The 16,077-nt window shown below is 36.1% G+C and overlaps 1 pseudogene; it reads right to left on the minus strand.

The window, feature by feature from the left end:
• Positions 1-14,354: 14,354 nt before the first annotated feature.
• On the minus strand, positions 14,355-14,775 carry LOC110316755 (annotated as a pseudogene).
• Between the last annotated feature and the right edge of the window lie 1,302 nt (positions 14,776-16,077).

Consider the following 16,077-nt stretch of genomic DNA (forward strand, 5'->3'; position numbering starts at 1 on the left):
AGAAANTACCCAAGGAGCTGAAGAGGTCTGCAAGCCTATAGGTGGAACAACAATATGAACTAACCAATACCCCCAGAGCTTATGTCTCTAGCTGCATATGTAGCAGAAGATGGCCTAATCGGTCATCATTGGGAAGAGAGGCCCCTTGGTCTTGCAAACTTTATATGACCCAGCAAAGGGAAGGCCAGGGCCAAGTAGTGGGAGTGGATGGGTAGGGGAACAGGGGTATAGGGAACTTTCAGGAGAGCATTTGAAATGTAAATAAAGAAAATATCTAATAAAAAATTTAAAAAAAGGAAAAAAATGCTAAAACAACACTGGTGATGTTGGTGCCTGCCTATAATCACAGTATTCATGGGACTGAAGCCTAAGTATGCATCACAGACAGCCTACACTGTACAGAAAGCCCTTGACTCAAAATAAATTTTAAGAATACCCTTGTTTCCATAGAACACTGTGGCATCATGATAAAAATTACTGATTATTGTTATGGTCAGTTTTATTTGTCAAGTTGAGACTATCATAAAACAAAATTTTAAGCCTCTGAGAATGTCTGTTAGAGCTTACCCGACATACATTAATTGATGTCCACCGTGTGTACTTTGCTCTTGTCTTGGAATCCTCAGCTGAATACAAAGAAAAAGAAAACTCTGCAAAGAACACAATAAATTCACTTCTCCCGTTCTTTCCTGTGGGTGACTACAAGCACTTCTCCCAGGCTCCTGCTTCTGTGACCTTCCTGCTGAATGACTGTAAGCTGGGACTGTGAGCTGAATACAAACTTTCTCCTTTATGTTGCTTTTCTCAGAGCATTTTGTCACAAAAAGAAAAAACTAAGGTGACGATATACATATAGATGCATTATTGGTCTCTATTTTTTTTCCATCTATCCTTGTCTATGTCAGGTAAAAACTAAATTATCCTGTTTGCTACTATTTCATAGTTAGTATTGGAATAATAGCATTTCTATAAAATTCACAGTTTGTCATTTCAAAAACTGATTGAGATTTTGATTTCATTATATGACATCTGTGAGATAACTGGGAAATATCATAAGGATGTCAAGGATTATGAGTTATGAAGTTATTTAATTACATAATATGTAAAAATATAGGAATGCATCCTTTTTATGGTTGTCTTGTATCTGTGAGATTACTAAATTCACTTATTTGATCTGTTGAAATTTATAAATAAGTATTAGTTATCCACATGGACCAAAAAAAAAAAAATTAATGAATCTTTGCCAGTGATGTGTAATGATTTACTTTCTTCCTTTTTCACTTTGACTATTGCTAACCCAGGAGCAAATAAAACACTACATATAGAAATCCTGGTCTGGAGTCCCTCCATTGATGATAGCAGTGTCAAATATTGCATAAGGTTTTAATATTAATTGTGAAATTTAAAATAGCAATTTAAAAATAATGAAGCAAGAAAAGCAGATAATAAAACATTGAAAAGGTAATATGGTGAAAATGTTATGCAAAAGCCAAGCCCTCAAAAAGTCCTGCATAACTATTGAATATTTTGGTTTTTGAAGAAACAAATGTTATCAACTCAACTCTTTTAAAAGTACCAATTTTAAGGAAGAAAATTACAAATAAGCAAATGAACACAACCAGACTATGCTTTGTTCCATTTCAGAAAATGAATGCTTTCCTGATTTCTTACTGTAAGTGGTCACAAAATTGCAGAACACGCTTGTTTCTCTGCAATTATATTTACTGCTTTGGTAATTTGTGGTTTCTGGTGTCTGTGATTCTGTCCTTCTACATATGTGCGTAGCTTTTACCCTCCCCTTTTGCAGATTTCTACTCAAATATCACCTCAGTAGAGGTGTTTTTTAAACTACTCTATAAAACATTAAATCTCTCTACTTATTCCCATCACCTCTAGACTGTTTTAGCCTTTGTCATACCATTTATCAACACCTAATTTATTTCATCTGGTTGTGCCAAGAAACTCACTGTCAGCCCCCTTGACTAACACTGGAGTCATTATGAAAATTTGTAAATCATGCTTTATTACTCCTGCTATCTAGATTAGCACTTGACCCAGTGTGCAATCCATGTTAACACTTGTTGACTTAAGCAATCAATATTTTTAGAGAAATGTAAGATGTGGAAACATTTAAGCATTTTTAGTCCATTGGACTAAAGTGTCAGAATTTAGAGTTAATACTTGAGAATCCTGGGCTTATTTTAATTTTTTTATCTTACCTTTATAAAAGTACAGTTAGTGTTTTTCAGTTAACAAAAACTACACAAATAGCCATTAAATGGTATTGTTTTGAAGTAATATGAAGTGAAGTCACAGTTTTCAAGTATTTTAAATATATGGCTGTTTGAAATTGGAATATGTTCAGTTTTTACACTACATGCTAAATTCTCTGACATTAGCCAGGAAATGGAAAAAACTGTAAGCAATTATACCTTTTTATTAATTATCACACACACACACACACACACACACACACACACATACATACACACACACACACACACATGCACACATGCACAAATTGTATAAAATTCCCTTTTCCTACCCATTTTGCAGCACTTTGTTTTGAAGTAAAGCTCCTTTTCTACATTTAAACAACTCAATAGTCATTACTCCTTGAGTTTCATAGTTTATCTCAAAAGAATTATGACAGTCTTGTATTCATAAATTTACAATTAAAGACAATTGTAAATTTTCATGGCTTGGAAAATTATTTGATCATCAGTAAGATGTAGCACACATCAGACTTAAGCATTCTTTAATGTGCACTAAATTAAAGCACAATGACTACTTTTGAAAATGTAGTTATTCTTAAGGTTTGTTAGAATTTGGTCCTCACTAAAACTATTTTTACATGTTTGAATCATTGCAGATTGTTAGTTTATAAGGTTAACTATACCTATCTGTTCAAATTCATTTAGAACACATTAAGATCTCTTTTGTAGAAGTAATTAACTTCAATGTGCACTTGCATGCATATTTCTTCACCAAGATTGATTAAGATTTGATAGCATAAATAGTTTTGAATAAGCTTAATCAATTTCAAATGTTCACCCAGGGACAAGGAATTGAACCAGCATAAGCAAAATCAATAGCTTCCCATCTTGTATCATTTGAATGGGCTCTGAGAAAGTGACACCTAAGACCTCCACCCTTGCCCCTCCCGTTACCTATAAGGCTGCAGTCCATATACCACTCAAATATCCAGTCAATAAATACCTAGCTTAGTTACTCTTATTTGACAATAACACAAGGTATATATGCTTGGGAGTATCACATAGAAACTCATGCATGTATACAAGTATTATTAATTAAAACATTTGTAAACATTAAAGAAAAGAAACTGTATTGCCTTGATTTATGTATTGTGCATATGCTGAATGGCCTCATGTAAAATATTAATAATGAAAGAATGAAATTTTGTGAGATATAAATTTGCTTTAATAAGAAAGCATCATTTTCCAGTTACCTGCCTCTAATTGCAATGATTTAATATGTTATAATACCTACGAGAATTTCTGACCAGAAATTTCTGACAGTTATGGCAAAGGTAGAATATGAAGGAGGTCCAGAAGACAGTGCAAGAACCATTATCAGACATTACACCCATTAACACTAAACAGTGACTGCTGAGCATTCATCCACAGTGGCACTGGTCTCATAAGACAGAATAGTGATCAGGTAAGGAAAGTGCAAAAGATGGAAATAGAGACTGTATGGTATAATGGGCATGTTTCACAGCTGGGCTGGCTGTACAGTTTCACTGATGTTAAAGGATCATTTTAGAGACCTCATCTTTTCAGTGTATACCTTTGTAGGGGAATAATAGCAGAACAGTTTGTCTAGCATTTGATCTTGCTTACATCTTCAAGATGCTGTTTGAATGAACTACACTGCCATCAAAGAGAGAAACCAGTTTGATATTTATTTCAATAAGTTGACTATCCAAATAGTGTTGTGTAGGGGAACTTGCTGATCCACCTCTATATCACACAGGATTCTTATGTTCAAGGTAAACTTTATGTTAGTTGCTATAATTCATGAGTCTTGGAGACATGTATGCTTTACCAGTACTTTAATTATAAGTGTATGTATCAGCATCTCAATGAAGATGAATGAAATAGTCAAAATTTATTTTTTAAAACAATTTATTTCTTTTAGTCATTCAATGTTTCTATTCATCCTTTGAAGAAAGTTGGAAAGGTGTTTCTGGAAGAAAAAGGCAATGAGCTGCCATACCTAGCTCACCTCTTCTCACAAAACATCATGAGGATTAGGGCTGCCTCAGGCAAAATCATTTCACTTCAGCATTAACATGCAAGAGCTGACTGCCAGACACTCACCCCTGACCATTTCTGTCTCCTTTTCTGAGTAAGATCAAAGCAGCTAAAAATTTTATGCCATATTCAAGGTGGATGTCCCACTAAAATGGGTAAGGACAAACTGTCCCCCACTCTCTCTGCCTTGCACATTTATATTATAGGAAATATTGTACATTTCCTATTAGTGGAGTATTTAATCTCATTGAATAATGGTGATTATGATAATAAAGATCCCAATGATTATATATGTTATTAGTATTTTTACTTGTTAACTTTTCTGTAGTTAAAAGGAAGAGAATATTACTTCCCATTTTCTGTTCCTAAAGGTATACTTTTATTGTCTATGTTTTGGAATATAGGGAATGAGCTTCTGTAAATAAAAGGCTGAGAGTAGGAAAGCATGAAGAACTATTCTCATGTAAGATACTCAATGAAATACTATGCAAGCTATTATTTCCAATCTTAAAACTATTAAATAGATTCCTTCTCTGTTTGGCTATGCTATTGCAGGAATGAATGAGAGTTTCATTTTAAGATAGAACCCTAAATCAACAGAGCAAATGTTATTCATAGAGCAACAGCAATAAATAACTATCAACTAAACATGCACAACTTTATACCAATAAACATGTCAGGTTATCTGGCATGTAAAGCTTACCTAAAATTATTGTCTGGTAGCCTAAATAAGTGATACAAACATCACAGAGACACTAAAGCCTCACTATACACTGTAATTTTGCTCATACTCTGACCCATGAACTCTACTACTCCTTTTTGACATTAAGTAATAATCAATTGCTTCTGTTTGTGCATACAAATTCCCTCAGTATGTAAATTTGTCTTCATTTCTGTAAAGATTTTCTAGTTGACTTAATTGTTTCAACCATTATATTTAGTATTATTTTTATATATCTTGTAGCATTTTCTTCTAAACAGTTTGCATTTATTACTTATTAATTTTTATAACAATCCAATTTAGATGGACATGGTTGCTAAGCTCATTTTATTAGAAAAGAGGCTTAACAATAGATTAAACAATTATCTCTGAGTTGCTCAGTTTATATGAAGCTGTGTATATAACTAAAGACTATTTGAATCTAATCTCCTATGCTTTACTGCTCTTTCAGTAGCACCATAAAATGTAAAAGAACAAAACAAAATACTCCTGTAGCATATTTCTAGATCATACCTGAAAATGATGTTATTTGTTTCTCTGACATTATACAAGAAAAAGCATGTCTAAAAAGGACTTCTTGAAAGGATATAGAAAAACTAAGATTAAACAGAGCACAGAGATACTGTAGAAGTAACCTTTGTAAAGATCTGGGTTGACCCTGGCATCAAAAGATAATGGAAGGATGGATAGATGGGTAGATAGATACACAGACACAAAGAGATAGTCAGAAAGACAGATAGACAGACAGATAGTTTCATGGATGGATGATAGGATGATAAATGGTTAGATGGATAGGTGATAGATAGATAGATAGATAGATAGATAGATAGATAGATAGATAGATAGATAGATAGATAGATAGATGGATGAGAAAGTTGGAGATAAATAGACAGATAAATACTAGGTAAAGACTAAGGCATAGCAGTACAGGTAAGCCAGTGAGGATTTTATAGTCTTCATTCTTGGGTTTAGAGAATAGATCAATGGGAAAAATACCTGCCATGAAAACACAAAGACCTGAGTTTGATTTCAAAAACTAAACTAAAAAGCCAGGCCCAGGCCTGGTCACCCCTGTAAATCAAGAGCTTATGAAACAGACACAATCATGTCTCTAAGAGTAAATGGTGTTTGATACCCAAGGGATTCTATATTATCATTTGACCTGCAATCATGTATATGCGTGTGTATAAATGTACTTACATATATATCCACATAGAAATGAATATACACATACACACATATGAAAAATGTTCAAATATAAAAACATTGTTTATGAATGAACAGATGAAGAAACAAAAAGAAAGGAAGACTATGACAACATGCTTCGCATAAAAAAGAAATATTACGTCTGTAACCCCATATTTTTTTATTGGATATTTTCTTTATTTACATTTCAAATGTTATCCCCTTTCCTGGTTCTCCCTCCAAAACACACTCTCCCCCTATTCCCTCCCTCCCTCCCCCTGGTCACCAACTCACCCACTTCTGCTTCCTGGCCCTGGCATTCCCCCACACTGGGGCATAGCCTTCATAGGACAAAGGGCCTCTCTTCCCATTGATGTCTGACTAGGTCATCCTCTGCTACATATGCAGCTTGAGCCATGAGTCCCACTATGTGTGCTTTTTTGTTGGTGGTTTAGTCCCTGGGAGCTCTAAGGATACTGGCTAGCTCATATTGTAGTTCCTCCTATGGAGCTGCAAACCCACTCAGTTTCTTGGGTCCTTTCTTTAGTTCCATCTTTGAAAACCCTATTCTTAGTCCAATGGATGTCTGTGAGCATCCCTCTCTGTATATGTGAGGAAATGGCAGAGCTTCTCAGGAGAGAGAAATATCAGGTTCCTGCCAGCAAGCACTTGTTAGCATCCTCAACAGTGTCTGGGATGGCGATTGTAAATGGGATGAATCCCCAGGTGAGTCGGTCTCTAGATGGACATTTCTTCAGTCTCTACTACACACTTTGTCTCTGTAACTCCTTCCATGGGTTTTTTGTTCCCACCTTCAAGATGGATAGAAGTATCCACACTATGGTCTTCCTTCTTCTTGACTTTCATGTGATTTGTGAATTGTATCTCTGGTATTAAGAGCTACTGGGCTTCTGGGCTAATATACATTTATCAGTGAGTGCATATCATGTTCTCTTTTGTGACTGGGTTATCTTACTCAGGATGATATACTCCATATCCATCAATTTGCATATGAATTTCATAAATTCATTGTTTTGAATAGCTGAGTAGTACTCCATTGTGTAAATGAGCCACATATTCTGTATCCATTCCTCTCTTGAGGGACATCTGGGTTCTTTCCAGCTCCTGACTATTATAAATAAGGCTGCTATGAACATAGTGGAGCATGTGTCCTTATTACATGTTGGATAATCTTCTGGACATATGTCCAGGAGTAGTATTGCTGGGTCCTCAGGTAGTACTATGTCCAAGTTTCTGAGGAATCACCAAACTGATTTCCAGAGTGGTTGTACCAGCTTGCAATCCCATCAGCAATGGAGGAGTGTTCCTCTTTCTCCACATCCTTGACAGGATCTTAGCCATTCTGATAAGTGTGAGGTCGAATTTCAGGGTTGTTTTGATTTACATTTCCCTGATGACTATGGATGTAAAACATTTTTTTTAGGTGCTTCTCAGCCATTTGGTATTCCTCAGTTAAGCATTCTTTGTTTAGCTCTGTACCCCATTTTTTTAATAGGGTAGTTTGTTTCTCTGGAGACTAACTTCTTGAGTTATTTGTATATATTGAATATTAGCCCTCTATTGGATATAGGATTCATAAAACTCTTTCCCAATCTGTTGGCGGCCTTTTTGTCTTCCTGACAGTGTCCTTTGCCATACAGAAGCATTGCAATTTTATGAGGTCCCATTTGTCGATTCTTCATCTTACATCACAAGCCATTGGTGTACTCTTTAGGAAATTTTCCCCTGTGCCCATGTGTTTGAGACTCTTCCTCACATTCTCTTCTGAAAGTTTTAGTGTATCTGGCTTTATGTGAAGGTCCTTGATCCACTTGGACTTGAGCTTTGTACAAGGAGATAAGAATGGGTCGATTTGACTTCTTTTACAAGCTAACTGCCAGTTGAGCCAGTGCCATTTGTTCAAAATGCTGTCTTTTTATCCACTGTATGGTTTTAGCTCCTTTGTCAAAGATCAAATGACCATAGGTGTGTGTGTTCATTTCTGGGTCTTCAATTCTACTCCATTGATCTACCTGCCTGTTGCTGTACCAATACCATGCAGTTTTTAATCACAATTTCTCTGTTAGGCAACTTGAGGTCAGGGATGGGGATTCTCCCAGAGGTTCTTTTGTTGCTGAGAATAGTTTTCACTATCCTGGGATTTTTTTGTTATTCCGTATGAATTTGAAAATTGCTCTTTCTAAATCTATGAAGAATTGAGTTGAAATTATGATGGGGATGCATTGAATAGGTATATAGCTTTTGGCAAGATAGCCATTTTGACTATATTAATCCTGCCAATCCATGAGCATGGAAAGTCTTTCCATCTTCTGAAATCTTCTTCAATTTCTTTCTTCAGAGACTTGAAGTTCCTATCATAGAGATATTTCACTTGCTTAGTTAGATTCACAGAAAGATATTTTATATTATTTGTGACTATTTTGAAGGGTGTTCTTTCCATAAATTCCATCTCAGCCTGTTTATTCTTTGTGTAGAAGAATGCCACTGATTTATTTGAATTAATTTTATATTCAGCCACTTTGCTAAAGATGTTTATCACGTTTAGTAGGTCTCTGGTGGAATTTTGGGTGTCACTTAAGATACTATCATATCATCTGCAAATAGCGATATTTTTACTTCTTCCTCTCCAATTTGTATCCCTTTCATCTTCTCTTATTCTCTAATTGCTCTGGCTAGGACTTCAAGCATTATAGTGAGTAGGTAGGGGGAGAGTAGGTAGATTTTCCTAGTCCCTGATTTAGTGAGATTGAATCAAGTTTCTCTCCATTTAGTTTGATGTTGGCTACTGGTTTGCTGTATTTTACTCTTAGTATGTTTAGGCATGGGCCTTGAATTCCTGATCTTTCTAAGACTTTTATCATGAATGGGTGTGAGATTTTTGTCAAATACTTTCTCAGCATGTAATGAGATGATCATGTGGTTTGGTTTGTGTCTTTGAGCTTGTTGATATAATGGGTTACGTTGATTCACTTCTGTATATTGAACCATCCCTGGGATAAAGCCTACTTGATCATGATGGATGATCATTTTGATATGTTCTTGAATTCGGTTTGCGAAAATTTTATTGAGTATTTTTGTATCAATATTCATAATGGAAATTGGTCTGAAGTTCTCTTTCTTTGTTGGATCTTTGTGTGGTTTAGGTATCAGAGTAATTGTGGCTTCATAGAATGAACTGGGTAGAGTACCTTCTGTTTCTATTTTGTGGAATAGTTTGAAAAGTATTGGTACTAGGTCTTCTTTCAAGGTTTTATCTAACCCATCAGGTCCTGGGCTTCGCCCCCCCCCCGGGACACTATTAATGACAGTTTCTATTTCTTTAGGGGATATGGGACTGTTTAAATCATTAATCTGATGCTAATTTAACTTTGGTACCTAATATCTGTCTAGAAAATTGTCCATTTTCATCCAGATTTTCCAGTTTTGTTGATTATAGCCTTTTGTAGTAGGATCTGATGATGTTTTTTATTTCCTCAGTTTCTCTTGTTATGTCTCCTTTTCATTTCTTATTTTGATAATTAGAATACTGTTCCTGTGCCCTCTAGTTANTNTGGCTAAGGGTTTATCTATCCTGTTGATTTTCTCAAAGAACCAGCTCCTGGTTTGGTTGATTCTTTGAATAGTTCTTTTTGTTTCCACTTGGTTAATTTCAGCCGTGAGTTTGATTATTTCCTGCTGTCTACTCCTCTTGGGTGAATTTGCTTCTTTTTGTTCTAGAGCTTTCAGGTGTGCTGTCAATCCACTAGTGTATGCTCTCTCCAGTTTCTTTCTGAAGGCACTCAGAGCTTTGAATTTTCCTCTTAGGACTGCTTTCATTGTGTCCCATAAGTTTGGGTATGTTGTGGCTTCACTTTCATTAAACTTTAGAAAGTCTTTAATTTCTTTCTTTACTTCTTCCTTGACCAAGTTATCATTGAGTAGAGTGTTGTTCAGCTTCCATGTGTATGTGGGCTTTCTATTATTTATGTTGATATTGAAGATCAGCCTTAGTCCATGGTGATCTGATAGGTTGCATTAAATTATTTCAATCTTCTTGTGTCTGTTTGTGGGGCCATGAGTGTTGGGAAAAGAAGGAATAGGAGAGAACCTGTGTCTCACCAGAGTTCCAGTGTTCTGGGTAGGCAAATGTGGGAGGACTGCAGTATGCTTTCCATGTGGCCCCGGGTGGGTGTCTGGTTGTTTTAAGCCACTGACTCCATCTCAATAGGTGGTGAATAAGGAGCAGCCCTAGGTACCAGTTTCTCAGCCTCTGCTGTCCCATGCTGGATACCTCACAATAGCTGAGAAAAGAATGTGGATCCCCGGGCCAAAGGGAGGAGAGGACAGGGGGAGAGGGAATGCTGGATGGTTCACATGTGGGTGAGAGTCCTTGGTCAGGTCCATGGCTGGAGCACAGGATGGCCTTCTGGCATGAGGTTAGATGCAGCTCTTTAGGAGAAAGCCCATCCCATCATTCAAGCATAGAGAGCTTTGATGATCAGAGACAGTCTGCAGTTTTAGAGCTTTATTGTAGAAACGAAGGGAGAAAGGAGAGAAGGTAGAACCAGAGAGGCCAGCCCTGGCCATGTGGAGAGAGGGGAGAGAAGGGAGAGAGAGGGAGAGAAGGAGAGCTAGAAAGTAAGAAATGTGAGGGCTTAAAGTGAGAGGAGAGTGGCCAAGCTGCCCCTCTTATAGTGGTCTGGGCTATCTTGTTGTTGTCTGATAACTGTGGGGAGGCATATACCTGGCTATAGTCAGGTAACTGTGGGGGCGGAGTCTAGCCAGAATGCGAGATGCTTAGGACATTTTCTGTGTGACTGATAGTCACAGAAATATGGACAGGTACCTGATTCTGGGAACATGGCTTACCTTTCTATTCCTTGTAGATTTCTTTATTGGGTCACTGGGGCAAGCCCCATTAAAATAAAATAGGCTGCCTAGCAGAGTCCCACATCTGTTGAGGCCTGTTTTGTGACCAATTATATCCTCAGTTTTGGAGAAGATACCATGAGATGCTGAGAAGAAGGTATATCCTTTTGTTTTCAAATAAAATGTACTATAGATATCTGTTGAATCCATTTGTTTCATAACTTCTGTTAGTTTCACCGTGTCTCTGTTCAGTTTCTGTTTCCATAATCTGTACATTGATGAGAGTGGAGTGTTGAAGTCTCCCAGTATTATTGTGTGCAGTGCTATGTATGTTTTGAGCTTTAGTAAAGTTTCTTTAATGAATGTGAATACCCTTGTATTTGGAGCATAGATATTCATAATTGAGAGTACATCTTGGTAAATTTTACCTTTGATGAGTATGAATTGTCCCTCCTTATCTTTTTTGATAACTTTAGATTGAAAGACAATTTTATTCGATATTGGAATGGCTACTCTAGCTTGTTTCTTGGGATCATTTGCTTAGAATATTGTTTTCCAACCTTTTACTCTGAGGTAATGCCTGTCTTTGTCCCTGAGGTGGGTTTCCTGTATGCAGCAAAATGTTGGGTCCTGTTTATGTAACCACTCTGTTAGTCTATATCTTTTTATTGGGGAATTAAAGCCATTGGTATTAAGAGATATTAAGGAAAGTCATTGTTGTTTCCTGTTATTTTTGTTGTTAGAGTTGGAATTCTGTTCATGTGGCTATCTTCTTTTAGGTTTGTTGAAAGATTACATTCTTGATTTTTCTAGAATGTGGTTTCCCTTCTTGTGTTGCAGTTTTCCCATTATTATCCTTTAAAGGGCTGGATTTGTGGAAAGATATGTGTAAATTTGTTTTTGTCATGGGATGCTTTGGTTTCTCCATCTATAGTAATTGAGAGTTTTTCTAGGTTTAGTAGTCTGGGGTGGCATTTGTGTTCTCTTAGGGTCTGTATGATATCCGCCTAAGATCTTCTGGCTTTCATAGTCTCTGGGGAGAAGTCAGGTGTAATTCTGATAGGTTTACCTTTACATGTTATTTGACTTTTTTCCCTTACTGCTTTTAATATTCCTTCTTTCTTTTGTGCATTTGGTGTTGTGATTGTTATGTGATAGGAGGAATTTCTTTTCAGGTCCAAACTATTTGGTGTTCTGTAGGCTTCTTGTATGTTCATGGGCATCTCTTTCTTTAGGTTGGGGAATTTTTCTTCTACAATTTTCTTGAAGATATTTACTGGCCCCCTAAGTTGGAAATCTTCCTTCTTGTCTATTCCGATTGTCCTTAGGTTTGTCTTTCTCATTGTGTCCTGGATTTCCTGGATGTTTTGGATTGGGACCTTTATGCATTTCACGTTTACTTTGATTATTGTGTCAATGTTTTCTATGGTATCTTCTGTATCTGAGATTCTCTCTTCTATCTCTTGTATTCTGTAGGTAATGCTTGCATCTATGTCTCTTGACTTCTTTAATAGGTTTTCTATCTCCAGAGTTGTCTCCCTTTGGGTTTTCTTCATTGTTTCTACTTCCACTTTTAGATCTTAGATTATTCATTCAATTATTTCACCTGTTTGGATGTTTCCCTGAAATTCTTTAAGGGACTTTTGTGTTTCTTTTTTAAAGGCTTCTACCTGTTTATCAGTGTTCTCTGTATTTCTTTAAGGGAGTTATTTATATTCAGCTTATAATCCTCCATCATCATAATGAGAAGTGACTTTAGATCTGCATCTTGCTTTTCTGGTATAATGAGGTATCCAGGACTTGCTATGGTGAGAGAGTTGTGGTCTAATGATGCCAAGAAACCTTGGTTTCTGTTGCTTCTGTTCTTAGGCTTGTCTCCCGTCATCTGATTATCTCAAGTGCTCCCTGCCCTCAATATATCTGATTGGAGCCAGTCTTTCCTGCAATCCCAGTTGAGTCAGAACTCCTCAGATTCCAGCTTTCTCTGTGATCCTATGATTCCTGGATCCTGAGATCCTGAGATTCTGGATGTGTCAGAGTTCTTGGCAGTCATGCTTCCTCTGAGACCCTGAGATCCTGGTGTGACCAAGCTCCTTGGATCCTGTGATCCTAAGATTCTGAGCATGGTAGAGTGTCTGGAAGTGGTACCTACTCTGGGGACTGTGGGGCTGTCCACTGAGTTTGAAACCATGGTAGACCAGCGCCAACTTTAAGGAACCCAAGACACTGGTTGGGCAGGGCTTCTATGTCCCTGCTCCTACTGACCCCAGGTACGCCCAGTTGTGTTGGAACAAGAGTTGTGTTCCACTCATCAGTGATCCTAAGATCCTGTGTTAGGATGCCTGGGGAGTGGAGAGTCCTCTGGGGACCGTAGGACTGTCCACTGAGTTTGAGCAAAAGTGGACTGTCACTCCCATATTTTCTTGCTCATCTAACTTCATACACCAGAAAAATAGCTGAACAAACACATGCTTAGCATGAGGGGGCTATTTCCTTTTTCATGTGGTCAATAGATTTACTCTTTTTTTTTTTTAGTAGATGAAACAAAGTGTGTTTTAACAAGCAAGTTCCAACTAGCAAATTCCAACAATTTCACACATACACTTACATACATATACATACATGCATACATATGTATGTACATTATAGATAGATAGATAGATAGATAGATAGATAGATAGATAGATAGATAGATAGATAGATATACACATATATGTATAGTGGTTTTACTCTTAAAAAAAACAGTTTGTGTATAACTGTCAATGTAGTATCTCTCTGAAGGTATTTCAAATGTGTCTTCCTATCTGTTCATCCATCTATCTATCTATCTATTTAGGCAATCTTTAAGCATAATTTTCTACTCCCAGGACAAAAATTTATGGCCAAGAAAGTAAAGAAAATGATCAAATCAGGAAGTCTACTTCAGAGTCCATCTTGACTTTGATCCTTTAAAATACATGTATAAACAAACCCCAAGGAAAAGTTTCTTTTTTAATTTTTTTATTGGTCATTCTGTCTACTTATATTTTTAATGTTATTCCCCTTATTTCAAGTGGTGATGTTTTTTTCAAAGTAGAAAAGATGACATGATGCTGAAAAAAGAAGAAGAGGAAATGTTTGTAAATTCTGTATTCCTAGTATAGGCTTTTCAGCTCCTAATCTGTTTTCCTGACAGAGAATGAAAGATAAATGTGGTATGTTGGTGTTTATTAGCTTTAGGGAATCAATAAATCAATTTCACACTTGCACCTCTATACTGTGTTGAATATTTAATTATTTTATTTTAATTTATTTTATTTGTTTCAATAACTCTTGTTGTTTATTGTCACGGTCTCTTTGGCCTTAACTGCGTACTTTTGCAGTAAGTGCAGCCACTCTTTGAGCTGCTGCTTCTTGGTCTTCAGTTTCCCATCATGCTTGGTGAGCTGGTAGGACACAGCTCTAATATTCTTGGATCACAGGGCCAGAAGTTTCTACTTCTTGTCCTTGGAGATTTCACTTAGGTTTTCTTACTGAGTCTGGTTAATGAAGCTGAGGACATGAGTGATGGATTGGAGAACTTGAACATGGAGCCACCTGTCACCTTGGCAACATGAAGCTATATACCCCCACTCTCAGATCATCCAGTTCTTTCAGCAGCTCCTTCTTCTTGCCCTGCAGGTCCTGAACCTTAATCATAGAGATTGCTGTATCGCTCACCACTGTCTGTATTGAATATTTCATAGACTATTCATCACTAATATGCTTTATCAATGTTTATATACTCTTGGTTAGTTATATAACTCAATATAGTTATATAAACTCAAACACACACACACACACACACACACACACACATAATACTGTGTGTCTTGATCTTTTCTCTTCATGATACACAAGAAGAGTAGTGTCTCATACTCAGTTTGTTCCCAACAATTACACAATATTTTCTTTTCACTATTTCGATAATAATGAAATAAGTATTTCTCTTCTGGCAGTGAGACTAGCATATTCAGCACACAGTTAAACAATAAAAGAAAAACCCTGTGTTAATAAGGTGAGACCAGGTTCCTGAAGTTGTCTTCTTATCTACAATCAAGTTGCTGTGGCACATGTAGTTCCTAACATGTACATACATACAGAAAAACACAAACACACACACATATACAGAGAGAGAAAGCGAGAGATTTTATATTACATGTATATTATGTATATAATATGTATAAACACAAACCCAAATCTATGAAAGCCACATAGCACTAAAAATGATGATAGCATATAGAATATGTTGCAAATGGACAAAATAAATGAACAAATTAATTAATTAATTAATTAATTAATTAATTAATAAAATGGAGATATGGAGATGAAAATATTATATTTTAATATCTCTAAGTATTTTAATTTGGGAAAACAGATCGTATAAAACTTGAACAGTGTTTTCACCACAGAAAACTAAAAAATCTAATTAAACACAGATTTTCAATTACATACAAGTTTCTAAATTGGCATCTAGAAAATAAAAGAGGATGATAAGCCCAAAGATAAGTGCAACAATGAAATCAAACCTAAGTGGATATTAATATACATGATCAAATATTTTCTTATGGAGGAAAATAATGAGTAAATGGACTCTGAAAGTTGTACAAATGAAAAATCATAGTATATCTTCAACAAAAAATATCCTCTCAGAATTTTCTCTTCTGACAACAAAAACATCACAATACATGATGCTCTTAAATCATTCATGATGTAGTAAAATACACTGACTATACTCCCTGCTTGAAAAGGCCTTTAAGAGGGTGAGTGCACAACAGAAGAGATATCAGAAAAGACTGTGCCAAACACTTTGGTTGGCAGTGAATACATTTGAATATGATGTAAAGTGGGAGAAATATTTTCATGCAACAGAAAACAATTTTTATAATCTATAAATATATTCCTTCATACTTTAAATACCAAGTACAGAATACGTTATGAGGATAGAACAAGAGAATAGCAAAGATAATTTTTTAAACTGGTAAATTGTGCATCAGAAAATATAAG

Source organism: Mus pahari, chromosome 2, assembly GCF_900095145.1.
Source record: "Mus pahari chromosome 2, PAHARI_EIJ_v1.1, whole genome shotgun sequence".
Classification (NCBI taxonomy): Eukaryota; Metazoa; Chordata; class Mammalia; order Rodentia; family Muridae; genus Mus; species Mus pahari.